Source organism: Ambystoma mexicanum, chromosome 5q, assembly GCF_040938575.1.
Source record: "Ambystoma mexicanum isolate Mex_15411 chromosome 5q, UKY_AmexF1_1, whole genome shotgun sequence".
Taxonomy (NCBI): domain Eukaryota; kingdom Metazoa; phylum Chordata; class Amphibia; order Caudata; family Ambystomatidae; genus Ambystoma; species Ambystoma mexicanum.
In genome coordinates, this window is record NC_090933.1 from 423,653,650 (window position 1) to 423,670,707 (window position 17,058).

General features: G+C 45.4%; 1 protein-coding gene across 9 annotated transcripts in view; it reads right to left on the reverse strand.

Annotated features, from left to right (window-relative positions):
• The window catches only part of OSBPL1A (oxysterol binding protein like 1A), a 2,815,351-nt gene that overhangs the window by 1,521,482 nt on the left and 1,276,811 nt on the right, over positions 1-17,058 (reverse strand). Inside the window, exon 1 of one of the 9 annotated variants that reach the window (XM_069620922.1) lies at positions 10,971-11,248. The exons of the other annotated variants lie outside the window; for them this stretch is intronic. The gene's annotated coding sequence lies outside the window, so the exon portion shown is untranslated. Of the gene's footprint in view, positions 1-10,970; positions 11,249-17,058 lie in introns of those variants that run through there. 9 annotated transcript variants of the gene reach the window in all.

A 17,058-nucleotide genomic window follows, 5' to 3' on the forward strand; every position in this document is an offset into this window, starting at 1 on the left:
CCATAGGTTTAATTGATTAAAGATTCTCTCTACATAAATCTGTCAGCTAAACACTTAGCATTTTTTTTCTATATCTTTTCTACCAGAAAGACCGGAGATTCACACCCAACTGAAAACTAATATGCACTCTTTAAAGTAGATTTTAAGTGAGACATGCAACAGTGAATCCTCCCTCCAAGACATCTTCCTTGAAGGGCAAAACATCAGGTTATGGAAGATTGGTAACCACAGGTGATCAGAATCAATATGGCCTGGCATTGCTAAGTCTTCCCGAGAACGGCAGGAATTGAAGGGAAGGCATCCCCAGCTAGAAATCGGAAATCACAACCAGAGCAGAGAACTCCCTAGAGGTGAGTGTCACATTTTGCATTGGCACTGAAGGCAAACTGATCAACTTGGAGAATCCCCACACGGAGAAAATCTCCTCCACTGTCTTTCATTGGAACTCCCATTCATGCGACTCCCCTATCAGCCACCTGAGGGTGTCCACAGCCACATTCTGTTTCCCAGTGAGGTTGCCTGCCATGAGGTAAAGTCCAATATCGTACGCCCAAAACAAAATGGACTTGGCCTCTCAGCACAAAAGAATCAAACCCACAATGCCTTTCTTTTTCATGTAATGCATGATGCCTATGTTGCCCACGAAGATCTATACAAAGTTGTCCTTGACAAGGGGAAGAAAACGTTTAATGCCAGCCTGATTGACCTCATCGCCACAAGGAACGAGTAGTATAGCTCAGTGGCAATGCGCTTGTCTTTGAAGCAAGACGATGCAGAGAAACAAAGGTTTGAATCCTGGGTCCGCGCTTAAAAACCTCTTCGGTATTAAGCGCATTATAAATAACCAATTATTAATTATTAAAAGGTTAATGTGAAAGCACCTCGCCAGCTCGTGGCTCAAGTCCACTCACTGAGAGACCTCAGAGGTGAGCTCCCCAGCGCTGGAGAATAGAATTGGTCTTTATGGTGATATGGGGGAATGCCTACAGGAGCTTGGACAGGGAAGTCTACTACTGCAAGGCCTTGGGGAATTGTGGGTTGACCTGCAGCATATCACTCCAGTCTCCTCCGAACAGATATCACTGGCTCCTTAGCAACCATTGGAGCAACCTCATCCTCGGTGTGGGTTGAGGATCCAGGAAAATATCCTGACCATGTGATCCAGTACTGTGAGTAGCACCCTAGTGCGAGTGCCCCCACACCCCCAAGCTTCTCCTGAGAACTATTGCACTGTACTTTGGAAGATTACCTGCACCTGCGTATGAAAGAACTAGAGGCTTTGGCTTGGCACAGGGAAGGGATTCTTCAAACTCAACAAAAACCTCAGGAAGTGGCAAAGGAGAGCCAATCTGCAAGTTCGCGAACACCGGCTCCATTGAACTGGCTCTCAGAATCAAATCATCCAAGTAGGAAAAGACGTCAACACCACCCTAGCACCATTGTCATCTTAGTAATCATCTTCAGGGTTGAAGTTAGGCCAAAAAGATCAGTGAAGTTGTAATGGTTTTACCTACCAACAAACTCAGAAAGACAACACTGGCAGTGGATAGTAATATGTAGATTCAGGGATTCTAACAGGTTCTCCTGCTGCAAAGACAGAAGGTCTTGAGAGTGCCCTTTCTGAGGAGGTTGCTGAACAAGTCCAAGAGCCCAGGAATCATCTAAAAAACCCAGTCTGTCTTTGTATTGAGAAAGTATCAGTAATCCCAACTCTAAGCAACATCAGAAAGCGGAACAAAATTCACTGCTCCCTTGGTCAAAGGCTGTAAATATCCTCCAGCAAAAGACGACCTGGTTGAGGCATAGGAAGGAAAATTATATTCTGTGGGGCCAGAGCAGAAATGGGAAAAAGCAAACCTTCGATCTGAGGGACTCAGGGGCCCTAGACAATCTTGCCAAAGCAGATGAATAGAGCCCCCAAAATGTTATGGATGCTCTGAAAAGGAGGAATGATGTTACCGTAATGTTCTTTCTATGGATTCTTCTCCCACAGATTCCTCATCTTGATAGATATCCCTTGTCCAGCTCTACTGCTTGGAAATATTTTCCACAGCGGGCATAGTGAACCTCAACTCGGCCATCGATGGGTCTTGCGCAGTGGTCAATCGTCGACTCCGGAAGTGACGTCAGGCGCTATACAAATACCAAGTCACTATGCCCCATGCCTCAGTTCCTCCCACTTTTTTTTCTAGCTCAAACGCTGCATAGGAAAACAGAAGGGGGCTAACCAGCCTTAAATGAGCAACTATGGAATAGGAACCAACAGGTTAAAAACATTCCAATTAGGAAACATTGTTTTCTTTTTTGATTTAATGAACAGAGAAGAGCACCTCAAAGCCATCGCCAATTCACTTTTTGAAATCAGAAGCAAAGGGCCATAACACTTTCCGAGCGGGGGCGGCTGGGAGGGGTGATGAGGTATCTTCGGGAGAAGAATCCATAGAAACAACATTACGGTAAGGTAATTTCTCCTTCAATGGATTGCTTTTCTCCCGCAGATTCCTCATCTTGATAGACTCCCCAAGCAGTAAGCTAAAGGAGGAGCGCAAAAAGGATTGCATATGCAGGTTCTGCAGAACCGCTCTGCAAAACGTGCATTAGCCCCATGTGCATCGTCCAAAGCATAAAGCTTTGTAAAAGTATGCAATGAAGATCAAGTGGCAGCACAGCAAATGTCCCGAACAGGGCCCCCCCCTCACCCTTTCGAGGGCTGTGGAAGCAGAGACTCCCCTGGTGGAATGGCATAAGGCCTGCAACTCGCGAACCCTCCTGGACGATGTGATGGCAATCAAAAAGGCTGTTTTAAGGGACAAAAACCCAAGTGAACAAGAAGGCATAGGCTAAAACGGAGCAGCCAAAAGAAAGGTGAGAGGTCCCAATCTGGAACAACAATGGGAGTTGACGGAAATGTGTTGAGAAGGTCCTTCAGAAATTGGGCCATGACTGGTATGGTGAAAAAGGAACCTTGATCCGGGGACCTTTTAAACACAGAAAAGGCCACCAAATACCCCTTGATTATTGCAACTTGAAGGCCTGCAGAGCCTAGTGACAGAAGAGTCTCCATCACTGTTGTGGTGGGGCAAGAGATGGGGTCAATTTCACGCACCCTACACCAGGTCTCAAATCTTCTCCACCGGTACGCATACAGAGATCTTGTAGACGGTCTGCGTGCAGCCAGAAACACCTCAAGGACTTCCTTGGAGAGGTCCCAGTCATCATACCACATCTGCTCAAGAGCCACGCATGTAGGTTGAGGGAATCCGGGGTAGGGTGCAGTATTCGACTCTCCGACTGGGTGAGGCCACTGAGGCAACCAGTGAGGTGGACAGATGGACACATCCAAGAGGTCAGAATACCACGTCCTCCACGCCCCAATCTGGGGCGATCAAGATCATGGTCGCTTGAAACCTCTTCAACCTCCTGAGAATCCACGGAATGATGGGGATCGGAGGGAACGCGCAATGAAGAGAGAATGTCCAACCCACCAGAAAGGTGTCCTCCAGTGAACCGTTCGCTGTGAATGCCTGCGAGCAAAACTGTTCGCACTTCTTGTTGGCTTCTGTGGCAAACAGATCCACTGCAGGGGTACCCCAGAGAGCGAAGACCTCTTCCAAGACTTCCTGGCACACTTCCCACTCGTGTGAGACCGTGCTCTGCCTACTCAGAGCATGTGCCAAACTGTTCTCTGTCCCCGCCAGATGAACTGCCAAGATCTGATTCTCTAGCAACTAGAACCACAGTTGCATCACTTTTGTGCAAAGGGGGTGGGAATGCACTTCATCTGGCTTGTTTAACTAGTGCATGGCCACTGTGTTGTCTGTCAGAATCAGGACATGCTTCCCCTTGAGCAATTGGGCAAAGGTCTTCATGATGGCACGCACCTCTAGCCTGTTGATATACCACCTGACTTCCGACGCAGCCCAGAGGCCGCTCACCTGCAAATTTTCAGAGTGAGTATCGCAACCCTTCAAGGACGCATCCGTAACCACTCGGGTCTGAGGCCAAGGTGGCCAGAAGGGTTCCCCCGCCATAAGATTCCATCGCTATTGGATCCAGTTGCTGGTGGTGGACCAGTGCGGGAGGATCAGCTGGTTGAGGGGTCTTCGGGGAGTGGAAGTGGGACACCGAAGGGTGAGACACGGCATCCCCATCCCTGAAACACCTTTTCCCCATCCTACCAGGTAGGATACCTAGAAGCTCAACCTCCCCAGCCCCCTTTCCCGACACAAACATTTTCTCACAGACAGTTCATCGTAAGCGACAATGGACTAAAACCAGAGCCGTGTGCCTGACATGTCCCAAGACCAAGGTCAGCCAATTACTGATCATTACACACTCCCATCACAATTCCCCACACGGATACAAGGCGGAACACGAAAGCACACTCTGAGCAAGGCAAAACACATGAGGAAGCAGCAGTTCGGAGAAGGCAGTTTAACATGAGGAGAAAGGTGGCAAGACCAGAAAGGGTTGCAAGGAGGGAACTGCCCTTGGCCTTTTCAGAGGAAGAAAACCGCTACTTTCACGAGCCCACGAGAATAAGAAACATAAAGCCAGGAATTAAAACTGCAGAAAGGTGCATTGTGTGTCGAAGGTACCCAGGGCTCTCCCACATTGATAGCCAAGGCGGAGAGGAGTGATTGACGCTGTGGTACTGTCCTTGGCTCCTACAACAAAGCCGCTGCAGTAAAGTCCGCACAGCCAGTGAGTCGGGGAGATTGATAGCAGACCGGTCTGTGTAATAACCAAGGTTGCAAGCGGCAACATTGTATGACGAAATCTACAAAGAACAGAATGTAAGGCGTATGTGAGGAGGGAAGCAAATTTAATTGAATACAAGGAGTGATTGAACTTTTGAAACCAAGGTAGATGCTATATCCAGAGTGGTCTGGCGCCACGTGGGTGCTCACTCGAAGGACTCTCTTAAGCATCCAACTGAGAGAAAAAAAAATTGTGAACTATGAAATCAAAGTGGTCCTGCAATGGGTCAAGCCAAACCCTGTGCATATTATAAAGTCTTTGATTACTAATACCAACTGTAATTGGTCCGATCCCGGCTGAGGGAGACTAATTGTGTAAAAGAGATCTGAGCCCGGCTAAGGCGGATGGACTTGAGTCAACCGAGAAAAGATATTGTATAAACATTGGAGAAGAAGATCTGAGCCCGGCTGAGGGGGGATCCAGGGTAAAGAGTGAATCACCCTACTTTAATACTTGGAAGGGAACCTTTTTGTTTGTTCGATACATCAGACCCTCTGGATTAAGAGACTTTATTTAAAAGACTTGGGCTTAGAAGGCCGTGATGCGTGTAATAGAACCGTGTCCTCAGGCCAAAGAAGCCCAGGAGTGTGCTATGCTCGAGTGAACCGCCATGTTCCTTGCTGAAAACGTGGGGAAGGGAGGCCAATGGCCTGAACATCCTAACTTATCATTTTGTGAACACTTTTTTTTTTCATGTACATTACCGTACACCATTTGTAACTTATCGATAAGCATTGGCAATAGGTTTTTTAGTATAGGCCCTTTTATTTTGACTTTGACAAGACTCCACTAGGACTGCATTACTATTAATTTGATGGTCGGAGCTTGCTCCCATCTTAGATTTAGGTTTAGCTAGGTATTTATCGCACCCTTGATAAAGTTCAATAAACACTGTTGGATTGTGGTCACTTGTGTCTGCCTTACTTTGATACCATGCCTTCCTTATAGAAGGCTTTCCCTGCCCAAATGTCTGGGACTGCCCCGATAAACTGGAACCTTTGGACCAGTGTCATGTGGGACTTCATTAAGTTCAGCGAGAAGCCCTGCATGTGCAGTAGCTGACAGGTGTCCTCCAGGTGAGACAAAACCTCTTGCGCTGACTTCCCCCGGATCAGCCAGTTGTCCAGGTACGGGAATACGTGGACTGTGGATCTCCTGAGGTGAGCCGTGACTACTGCCATGAGTTTTGTGAAGACCCTTGGAGCGGAGGTCAGCCCAAAGGGTAACACTTTGAACTGATAGTGCTTGTCCCCAATGAAGAACCGCAGGAATTTGTTACGCTCACCTGGTCTCTGTGGAGCAGTTGGGGCACGGTTGCAGCCCTCCCTGGAGTTAGATCACCTCCTTCTGGTTTCTTCCCCTGCAGACAAGCTGCGGGTGGCGACAATTGGTGGCACTGCTCCAGCGTGGATATGGGAAAACATGAGTGCGCTGATAGGTGACTGTGGTAACTCCCAAACCCTTCGACCCAAGGTGCGATTTCTGTGGGCATGTACCGGCCCATAAGGCTCAGCTGGTAAGTATGAATGATGAGCTCTCCGTCCTGCTATAACGTTCCTCTCTGTTTTCTCCCAAATAGATGGGAATGCGGCCCAACAGCGGTTGTGGAGGAGCGGAACGTAGCTGAGCGGAAGATGGATGCAACCGCAATGTCCGACAGCAGGTGAGTGATGGTTTAAGGGAAGGCGCAAGATTTAATGGTAGCGCGACCTTAACTTAATGTCTGTTAAGTGTCTAACCTTGTCTTTTGCTTTTATTTGCAGGTGCTGCGAGTGTGGAGGTGCCCAGATGATGCTGTCTGCGCTCCGAGACGTTTGCAGGTGAGCCGCGGTGCCAAGAAGATGATATCTGCGCTCCGAGATGTTTTGAAAGTTAGCCGCGGTACCAGGAAGAAGCGTACAGGTGAGAACAGGATCATCCAGATGGTAAGTATGGATGTAGATGACAGGATTTCCCCAGGTAAGGTGAATCCCAGGCGACGGTGAGCGTTACGCTGCATGGAAGTGCAGAATAACGCGAAGCATCTGTCTCAGGGATTGGAGCAATTTATAAAGCTGTGATTGTGGGCACGCCCACTCGGCTTGACTTGCCTGCCACTCCTAGTGAGTCAGCATGTGCCAGGCAACCCAATAGCAGAAGCCCCACCCAAGAGTGCACGTGGGGCTGCTGTGAAGATGAAAGTTCCACTTGTTAAACACACAATGCACCAGAAATGAGGTGCTATGTCCGTAATAAAGATGTTTCTGATCCGAATGAATTGTCTTATTTATTGTTCTTTGTGAGCCTAGCGCCAGGACTGTGTCCACCAGGGTCCCCTGTGTGTGTGACCTGGCAAGGTCAGTGCCCCTGGCCCGATGACCATGACAGCATTTCCTGTGCTTCTGATGTATGGGCACATGGAAATAGGCATGCTGCAGGTCTATGGACAGCAGCTAGTCCTGAAGCCCGAGAGCATGGAGAATCTCTCTCAACGTCACCATCTTGAATTTGTCTTTTCTCAGGAACTTGTTTATAGCCCGCAGGTACAGAATGGGACGGAGACCCCCACCTAGCAAGAAGTTTTCAAATAGACCTGGCTCCGCATAACTACTGCCGACCCCATGGAGCGGCCAGTACAGTCAGCAATATCCAGGCTTGTTTGCAAGGACTGCTTGGCAGTTTCCATCTGATCCTCCACCAGCTGTATAAATCCGTCCTGTATATGACCTTCTGGGACGTATTCTGCCGCATGCTCGACAGCCTTACACAAACCATAGGAGAACTTAGCGAAACCGCAAGCTACGTTTGTGACCTTGAGAGCCATTCTGCCAGAGGTATAAATCTTCTTGGCCAAAGAATCCATCCTTTTCCCTTCCCTGTCTGTAAGGAGATTTGATGTGGAATTTGGGGGCCTGGAAAATATAGTGGCAGCCTGAGCCACCAGCCCTTCCGGGAAATGGTGTGTCGAGAGGAAGGAAGGGTACCGTATTGCCGGCTTATACCCGTGACATTGGTACTTGCGAGGGGCAGAGTGCATGGGTTCTGCCAGATGGAAGCCAAAGGGTCAGCTAAGGCCTGATTGAAGGGCATGTTCAGCTCAAAAGCCGGGCCCACATCCAGGATATCTGTAAGGTCATACCCTTGTGATGGGGAATCGTGGACGACTTGAGGCCGAGGGTGTTAACCACTTTCTCCAACAATGTCCTACACTTGATATGAGAGGGAGTGTAGGGTCGTCTTTGTTGCATCTCAAGGTCTGGAGACGTGTCCAAGCCACTGGCATCTTGAAGGCCTTAAGCAAGTGCCATCAAATTCTCTCTGCCCTCAAAATAGTCGACACCGCCTGAACCCACCAAGATGGGGTCGACCTCTTCACACTCCTCAGCTCGAAAAACGACCGAATTGAGTCAATAAAGCTGGTCTGCGATAGCTGTTGAAAGGCGTCGACATGGAGGGCTTATCCTTCGGCTCTGTAGCTCTGGATGCCGAGGCAGAGGGCTTAGTCGCTTGTAGCTCGCCTCATGTTGACGGAGCTCAAAGGTTCAGTTGGCGCCAAAGCTGTTGACTTTTTGACAAGTGTGGGGTCGGGGGCACAGAGCGCCGCTTTTGATGTTGAGGCCTGCTGGTCGGGAGTGGCAGCCGCTCTGACAGCCGCCTGTTGTCGAAACATGTCCAGCGTTTCTTTTTTAAACGAATCCCACTCTTCGCTAGTGGTCGGTCCCTTAGAGGGCTTATCTCGTTCCAAGGAAGAATCAGATTCCCGCCGATGGTGGCGTTGCTTCTTCTTCCCTGAGGTAGAGGATGAGGAATGGCTTCTTGAGTGGTACCTCTTTTTCATTTTTTTGCAATGCCAGCTCTCGTCGTGACGTGTGGGCTCCTCAGACTCGGCCTCAGACGACCGGACTAGAGACCGCACCAGAGAATTTGGCGACGGTCGGCCCAGGGCCAGTTTACTGGCACTGTCTAGCATGGACTTGAGTTCCATCTAGACACAAGACATGCAGCCGATGATCAACCACTGCGCAAGACGGATCGACGGCCGAGTCGAGGTCCATTACCGCCCCCTGTGGAAAAGAATTCTGAGCAGCAGAGCTGGACAAGGGATATCTATCAAGATGAGGAATCTGCCGGAGAAAAGATATCCATTGAATATACATCCTTATCTTATTTGGTCCCAAGTATTCAATAAAGGGATACCAATACCACATTATTTGCTCTACTTCATGCCTGTATTTATTTTGATTAATGACACGTTGCCACACTTACCATGTGAATGTTCCGTGGCAGGGGCTTGCTGGTAGTTTTGCTCCTTTTAGTGAGAATGCGGAAGTACTTGCGCACACACACAATTTGCAATAGGGGTCCATTGTGCACAGGCCACATGAGAAAAGTTTGTGAATCATCATGCACATGCGACTTGCAAGGATTGTCAAGCGCAACAAGAAACTATGGTATGTTTTATAAACAAATGAAGCTCTTTCTGAATCAGACCGAACATTTTGATTTCTTATGGGAATGCCTCGAACTGCCATTTTGTCCTAAATTGAAAGTCACTGTAAAGCAGTTAAGATATTCCAAACCTACTTGTAGTCAGTTGCCAAAATTCCTCATTTGCCCTCCACATGCAAGACAAGCATCGGTTACCTAGCAGAGAAAGCACTGCAGGTTAAAATTGGAACACATTTCAACATTCCCTACCCTCTTCCATGCCATCAGTAGAAAGATCTGAACTACATCTACATCAGCAAACTCGGCCACCAAAGGTTTTAGCAGTGAAAGAAGACAGAAACAAAATTGCCTGATACTCCAGAAACTGTTCCCCAATGAGCACTGGGTATCATACTATGTGCTGCCAAGAGAAATTCTGGCGTCAAAAGGTGCACACACCCACCACCCCCACCACGACGATCCCCCATTACGCTGTGCTCTCACTAGTTAATAAATGGTTTTTTAAAAAAGCAGAAAATACACAACAGAAATACTCAATTGCAAGTGTATACATTTACAAAGGCTGCTTTTGACCCCATCTCAATTATCAGGCAACCTGCTTAGTTCTTACCCGTCACCTCTCTCTACTGCGTTGTCTCCTTGTAAATCCATACACACTCTGGGAAGAATACGTTATTTATAGTCTTGTTTAAAAATATTTCACGGCAAGGTCTATAGTGGAAAATCGAATCAACTCGCATTACACTTGCTGAATGCAAAGCATAGTGTTCCTTAAAACTCACAAGGGCATGTTTTCTGGTAATATAAGCCCTATTTTTGCTACTGTGAATACAAATTGCTCTACAAGGCACGTTGGAACAAATATCCCCCACAAAGTATATATGTATTTCCCATAACAAGATCGTAAACTCCGCAGGATACATTGTTTAAATCAATTTATTAAGACGCCGAACAGCATGGAAATCAGAGCACGCTGTGCGCCTTCAAACAAATACCCCATTAACAATTAACTGGAATAAAATACAAATTCCTAGAAGCAGTAATGCTTATTCAATTAACAGAGGACTGAGCAACATTTATTCTGATGGCGCTGGGTACAACCTCAGTTAATTATGCACTGGGAAGGTCAGACGTGTACACCCATCACATGTGCAGTTTAGCACTACAGTAAGTCTCCACGGCAAAGCTGCAACTTAAAAGATTAACAATCTCAATGGCACTTTCAGCAGTCTGAGAGGTGTCTTAGTCAGGACGGGGTAAGGGGGGGGGGTTGTGTTTCCAGTTTCAATTAACGTAATCGAAACAGGTGTCCCTGCAAAGGTCGACCAAACAATGTCATTGTACATGGATTATTCAAACGATTAGAAACAACAGTTTTTCCCTTGCCAAGGGCAATGAGAGCATTCCATACGGAATATATATATATATATATTGCAATTCCAATAGCACCAGCACAACTTTTTCATTTAAAGAAAAATGCCAGCTATCCAATTCTAAATTACGAACAAACATGACATATTAAAAAAATATGATCTTAAACATTGTTTCAAGGTTAAAATAATAAAAGTCATTCTTAAGTAATTTTAACTCCTGGCAAGGAGGAAATGATTGCCCTGCTATTGTTAACTTTTACCCTTGATGCATCATTTTTGCATAAACATCTCGGAGTTTTCTCACATTAGGCAGCTGTCAAGATAATACGATAAACATACACACACGGCATTATTATTAGCCATTCACCTTAATTAGTAATGCTGCATTGATTACGTTTACCTCCTCACCTTCAGACCAAATTATCACACTCGCGGTTTCAAAAGGGACCACATGTATCTCCAGCTGCCTTTATTTTCCTTCCCCTGCGTTACGGCAGCATCCTCGTGTCCTTAATTATTTGCACTCCCTTCACGGATCTTGTGCTGGCTGTAGAAATCCCATCTGCTGTTCTCTGCCTCTGCCTCCACCTCCACCTCTCGGCTATTTGCCGACCTCAGCAAAATCCTTACTAGTCAACAGCGGCGGCGGCACACAGAAAGGTACCACATTTATTTCTGGTCCGGAAATCTCGACATGTAAGCCAGTCCCCCATTGGTTGCTCGAAGCAGATTGCTATTGGCACATACAGGCTTTCTTTAATTGGGCCACACACACATTCCGACGTTATTATTTCTGTAAGTTAATGTAGGCAACCGACTACACTGGCCACATGCAGTTTACGATCCACTCATAATTCTATTATAATTGACCTAATTTAGTATATCCCTCAAAACCCATAATGAAATATTACTGCAAATAAAATAGAAGGACCATTATACCTCAGTTTGGCATGTACCCCCAGCAACGAAATTATATGGGAGCAAATACTTACACTAGGACGCCAATTTAAAACAAAATATAGACCGGACATAAGTAGAACGTGCAGTGAATCCCAACAAGAAGGCACTGTAGCAAGACATGGTCTCTTTTTGTCAATGGGCGCAGCTTCACCTTGAGCACATTTATGATGAAAAACTAGATGCAGATTTCTTAATCTTCCAAATTCCGGATGTTTTGTTATTGACAAATGGCGGTGACCTGTAACCCCGGAGGCAGCACTCAAAAGATCACACTGTCCCACATTTACCAAAAGAAGTCAACATTATCTTAACATAGCAATGGCTTTGTTTACAGATTTTTTATTTATTTACGTTTGGCTTATTACAAACCTTTCGCCATTACCTACAGTTACATACATTATATTCCATTGGCAATTCCACGTCATTTAAAAAGAAAAAAGAAAAGAGAAACAAAAGAAAAAAAAACATCCCGTAATACACACTTCCAAATCGTTACAATCAGATTGAATAAAAAAAAGGTTTTACACTTTTTTCTTACAATTATCCACTATCATACTTATAATTTACAAGGTATTATTTGAAAACCCCTTCTAAAAATCTAATTGTTGCTAAAACCAATGAAATGTTTTCTCCCCTTATTAAAACTATCCACCATTATTCCGCAGACAAACTGCATGCAGCTGTGAGGAAACACCCCCAAGTGAAAAGTTCTCTGGGTCGTTACTCCTGTACAAAATAACAATATATGTTTTAAGGTTTCAATCTCCTTCCTCTCATTGCAGAATGTGCACATAAGATCCTTTTCACCTACCCTTATACGAGAGGCTAGGACTTTCTTTGTCAGATATACATTCATGCACAGTCTTAAGAATTGGTTTCGATAATAATGACCAGAGAATTTAGTTAAGTAACTAGGCACCACATTATACGCTTTGGATTCCTGGTTAAAACGATTGTACAATATATATGCTTTCAGTTCGTCCTGGGTTTGGATCCAGTCCATCCTCCATAATTTTACTTTAGCGACCACGGGATTATTTACTAATGCATCAGCCCTCGGTTCTACTTCATCTAGGATGCCCCTACAGCAGCTTGCCGTTAAATCGGAATCCTTTCACTATCATTTTGCAGCACTACTTTTAAAATAAGAAACCTAGGCAGTGCACTCTCCATTGTACATTTACGATACAGGGCTAGTGTCTTCCAACATACAATTGCATATAATGATATCGGACCCATTTCACATCTGATAACCTGAATCAGGACTCCTTTTGGAGGAGAGAGGAACCGTTTCCAGGATATGCCCTCCAGAATTAGACACATTTTGTATGAAAAGGAAAATGAAGCTTCCGACCCATAAGTCAGTGTCGACACACTTTTTAATTTGTAAAACTGCAACACTGGTAGCAAGGAGAAGCAACCATATCGCTTAAGAATGGTACATCCTTGTGTCACCAAATTCTTAGCTTTTGCCCTCAGTACCTTCTCTAGCGGAGCATCTACCAAACTTGAGCTCACACACATACCCAGAAACGTGAATGTTTCAACTTTCTCCCGGGTCACCTGCTTTAAGCACCATTTAAAGAACACTTTTTGTTTTACCTGTAATGGTTGTAGAATTATCACCCTCGATTTCAGCGAATTTACGATCAAGCCATTTTATGTACATATATCTGGAGCATGTCAAGCTTGTGCTGTAAGCCAATGGGCATCTGATCCAAAAGGACCAGATCATCGGCATACAGCCTATAGGGTCTTCCATTAATTTGTGGTGGGAAGGATCTTGCCTTCCTCAAAGTGTCACCCAAATCTGAAATAAAAAGATTAAAATATATTGGCGCCAAAGGGCATCCCTGCTTCAATCTCTTGTCAGTGGTTGAAGTGTACGAAAAGAAGTAGTGGAACTATGTTCCCTGCTGGCCTGCACCCATTCCCCACAAGCCCCATCACCAAGCCCCCTCCCACACACAATACTACCCCCAAACACATTCACCTGCTGTTTAAGGGAACGTGCAGTGCACTGAAAGTGCAAGTTTCAACTTCTACCTACGGATTTATTTTAAAACGAAACCATTACGGAACAGTTTCTTTTTTTAAAAAAAGTATAGGAACAGTAAAACTTAATTTAAAAAAGTAGAGGGGCATCGCTACCGACCGCTCCCGCTCACTTCGACCAATGTCTCTTGTATGTTTTTTATCACTCCAGAGAGTTGCCCTGTTAAATTCAATCTCACTCTGCGTATGGTCGAGGCATATAAAGCTTTAATTGCCGCCAATAAATCACTTGGACAACCCCAGTTCGACATATTTGCCCATAAAAGGGCAGGTCAACACTGTGAAATGCTTGGGACAGGTCTGTTTCATAAGCATTCTACTTTTTAAAATATTAAGAATAAAAACACACACGACTTGTTCCTATTCCCTTTACTAATCCTGTCTGGAATATGTCCTTTTGGTTTACATCATCCACCCATTTAGACAAACGCTAAAAATTAGAAATGCTAAAATCTTTCCGGGTACATCCAATAGGGCGATTGTTTTTCAGATCAGCCCTACTGCCATGTTTGGTTTTGGCGTTTTGGTGGCATAAGCCACCTAATCGCTAAACAATTGGCACTGTAAATGTATAAAGAAAAAGGAGGAGGAGCTCAGGAGCAGTGTATGGCGTTGGCATGGCAACTTGCTGATGCTTGGCCTTGTCCCTCTTGCTTGCGTCTGCAGGCCTGCTGCTGTTGTCGGAGAGCTGTGCGTGCTACCGAAGTAGGAGCAAAATGACTGCACTTAACTAGATGCACATTAGATTTTCATTTGATTGCACCAATGCTTTTGGTCAGATGAACTCTTGTCGACTATGTTCAAAGTCAGAGCGGACTGATCTGTTGGCAGACCAGACTGAGGTAGCCAGACACGCCTCTGATTTACGAGGCTGGCTTTGTTGGTGTTTTTTGCATAGCTGTGAAGTTGGGTTAAAAGCAGTAATATTCCGTCCTGTGGGAGCAGGCGTGCTTCGAAAAGGGCTTTTGAGTGCTGATCAGTGGCTCCAGCATGAGGTAAAACGATTTAATCTTTATCCTGCTTAAATATTGCAAACCAAGATTTATTCTACTGCTTTATCATTAACCCCTTAAGTGCCAAGGGCGAGGTTTCTCGTCCTCGGCACTTAAGGGGTTAATGAAACAGAAAACATTAGAAGGCATTGAATGGCGAAATACCAAAATCACCAGAAAAGGCCTTGGCACTGGGGCGGGGGGGGGGGGATAGAGGGGGGGGACCCGTGGCAGTTGTGTATGAAAGGGTAGATGCCCGGATGGTCATAGGAGTTAACCACATTTTTAGAAATTATTTTGGAGAGATTGTGGTCTGTTTAAATTAAGTTGGAATGTATCTTGTTTTGTCAAATTGCAAAACATTTGTAATAAACTGTAAACCTTAAAAAAAGAAAAAGCTGTGTCTGTGTGCTCTCCGTCACCGTCCCATTATGGCGCAGAGGATAGGCTTGAGTTGGCCCCTTGTTTACTTTCTTCACTTCAAAACTTAAGGCACAGAATGGATGGGAATTCAGGGAAAGGAAGCAACATGAATGAACTGGCTTTTTTCATGCAAGTTTCATGTGATTGTCTGGAGGTGTGAATAGCTGCACTGAAAATCTTTTTCGAAGGACAGTATTTATTTACGCAATTGTTGATGCTGTCAAAACTCAGAGCCAGCTAAGTGCGAAGGTCATTCACCCCATAAGAAACAGCGGTTTGCTGCTCTGGGACATTTCGACAAGGGCATCTGCAACTTCTAAACCAAGGCACAGGGGGTGATTGTCCCTTGTCCTGCTGCATCGATGCCCCGCCCCACCTCGCCCTCCAAGTCCTGGCTCTCTGGAGGCAGTTTCCTTTACTTGTAGGTCTCACAGGTATCGAAAGAGGGGACCCCATACCCCAACTGTCTCTAAACCCACCCTACCCATGGTCTCCCTAACTACACCCACCCTCTCTACCCCATCCTGTTTACCCCCACCATTTCTACCCCAACCCACCCAACCTATCCCCACTGTCTCTACAAACCCCCACTCTCTCTACCCCAACCACCCTATCCCCACTCTCTCTACCCCTAACCACCCACTGTACCCCTGCTTTCTCTACCCCCCCCCACCCACGCTTTCCCCACTCTCTCTACCCCCACCCACCCTAGCCCCATTCTCTCTACACCGACCCACTCTACCCCCACTCTCTCTACCCCAACCACCCACCCTTCCCCTACTCTCTCCACACTACTCTACCTCCACACTCTACCTCCACCCACCCCTGCTCTTTCTAAGCCAGTCACCCTATCCCGCTCCCTTTTATCCCATCCACCCTAACCCTGCTCTGTCCTGATCTCTCCATCAACCCCTTGATACAGATGGATATGTCCTTACATTTTTCCATGTTTTTTATTTGTTTTCCTCTTAGACTCTACAGATGATTCTTGTAATATCTTGTTTTTGTTAAACTTTACTTGATAAAGATGTGAACCTCAATAGTTACAATTAACAGCAAAGTGGAACTCCAGCGTTATACTACAATGTTAACAAAAATGAAAGTCCCCTCTGCCATAACCAATGTGAGTATGTTGGTACATATTCCTTAAAATGAGCCTTTTGATGGGATAACAATTCAACTTTACGTTTTACACCCCATCCGACCCTATGTCAACATTAATTTAAAAAAATGTATTTTGCTTGTTAAGGCAGTGGACAATTGCAAGAAAACATGGGTTTCAGTTTCCTCACCAGCACAGCCAGCCAGTGGCACTATTTCTTTTTTTGTAAAGTTTATTACAAATTTTTAAAATGTGTAGCAAAACATTTTCCTGCTCATCTGTACATATATTTCCTTTTCCAAGAATGGTGGATCATCTGTTACTTTTAGTCTCTTAGCAAGATTCTCACGTATCATATCACACACACACAAGGGTAGAAAAAATCATTTTAAGTACATCCTGAAGTCCAGAGCCACCTAGAACTAAACACATTTTACATGGATTGCCTCACCCTCTTTAGTTTTGAAATATCTTGCTATCACCTCTAAGAACGCTGTCAATGCAAAAGTTAATTTGTTACTTCCTCCAGTATGCATGGCGCTCCACCATTCTTTTATAGTGTACGTAGAGTATTTGTCTAACTCTTGTCCCAAACACCTCTGTCTTCTCGTAAAGTAGGACAGAATACCACCAGATGTTTCAATGAATCTTCACTAGTATTACAGCGTCGGCATATGGGATCTTCTTCCAATCACCCTCCTCTCTGGTACAAGGTCTCCCTACCTCTTCAAAAGTGGGTCCTGAGTTGAGCCACTCAATTGGCAGATGCATTAAATGTCAACAATGATAATCTTTACTTTCAGGAGAACGAATTGCAAAGCCAATAAGGTCTGGTATTTCCACAGATCAAATAGTTTCTTTGTTGAGTGTTTGTATTGAGAGGCTTGTGGTTCTGTGGATGAGTGTCTGTGTGGTTGCATGGAAGGATGATAATGTGGGTCACAGAAGACCTCAAAACAAACAA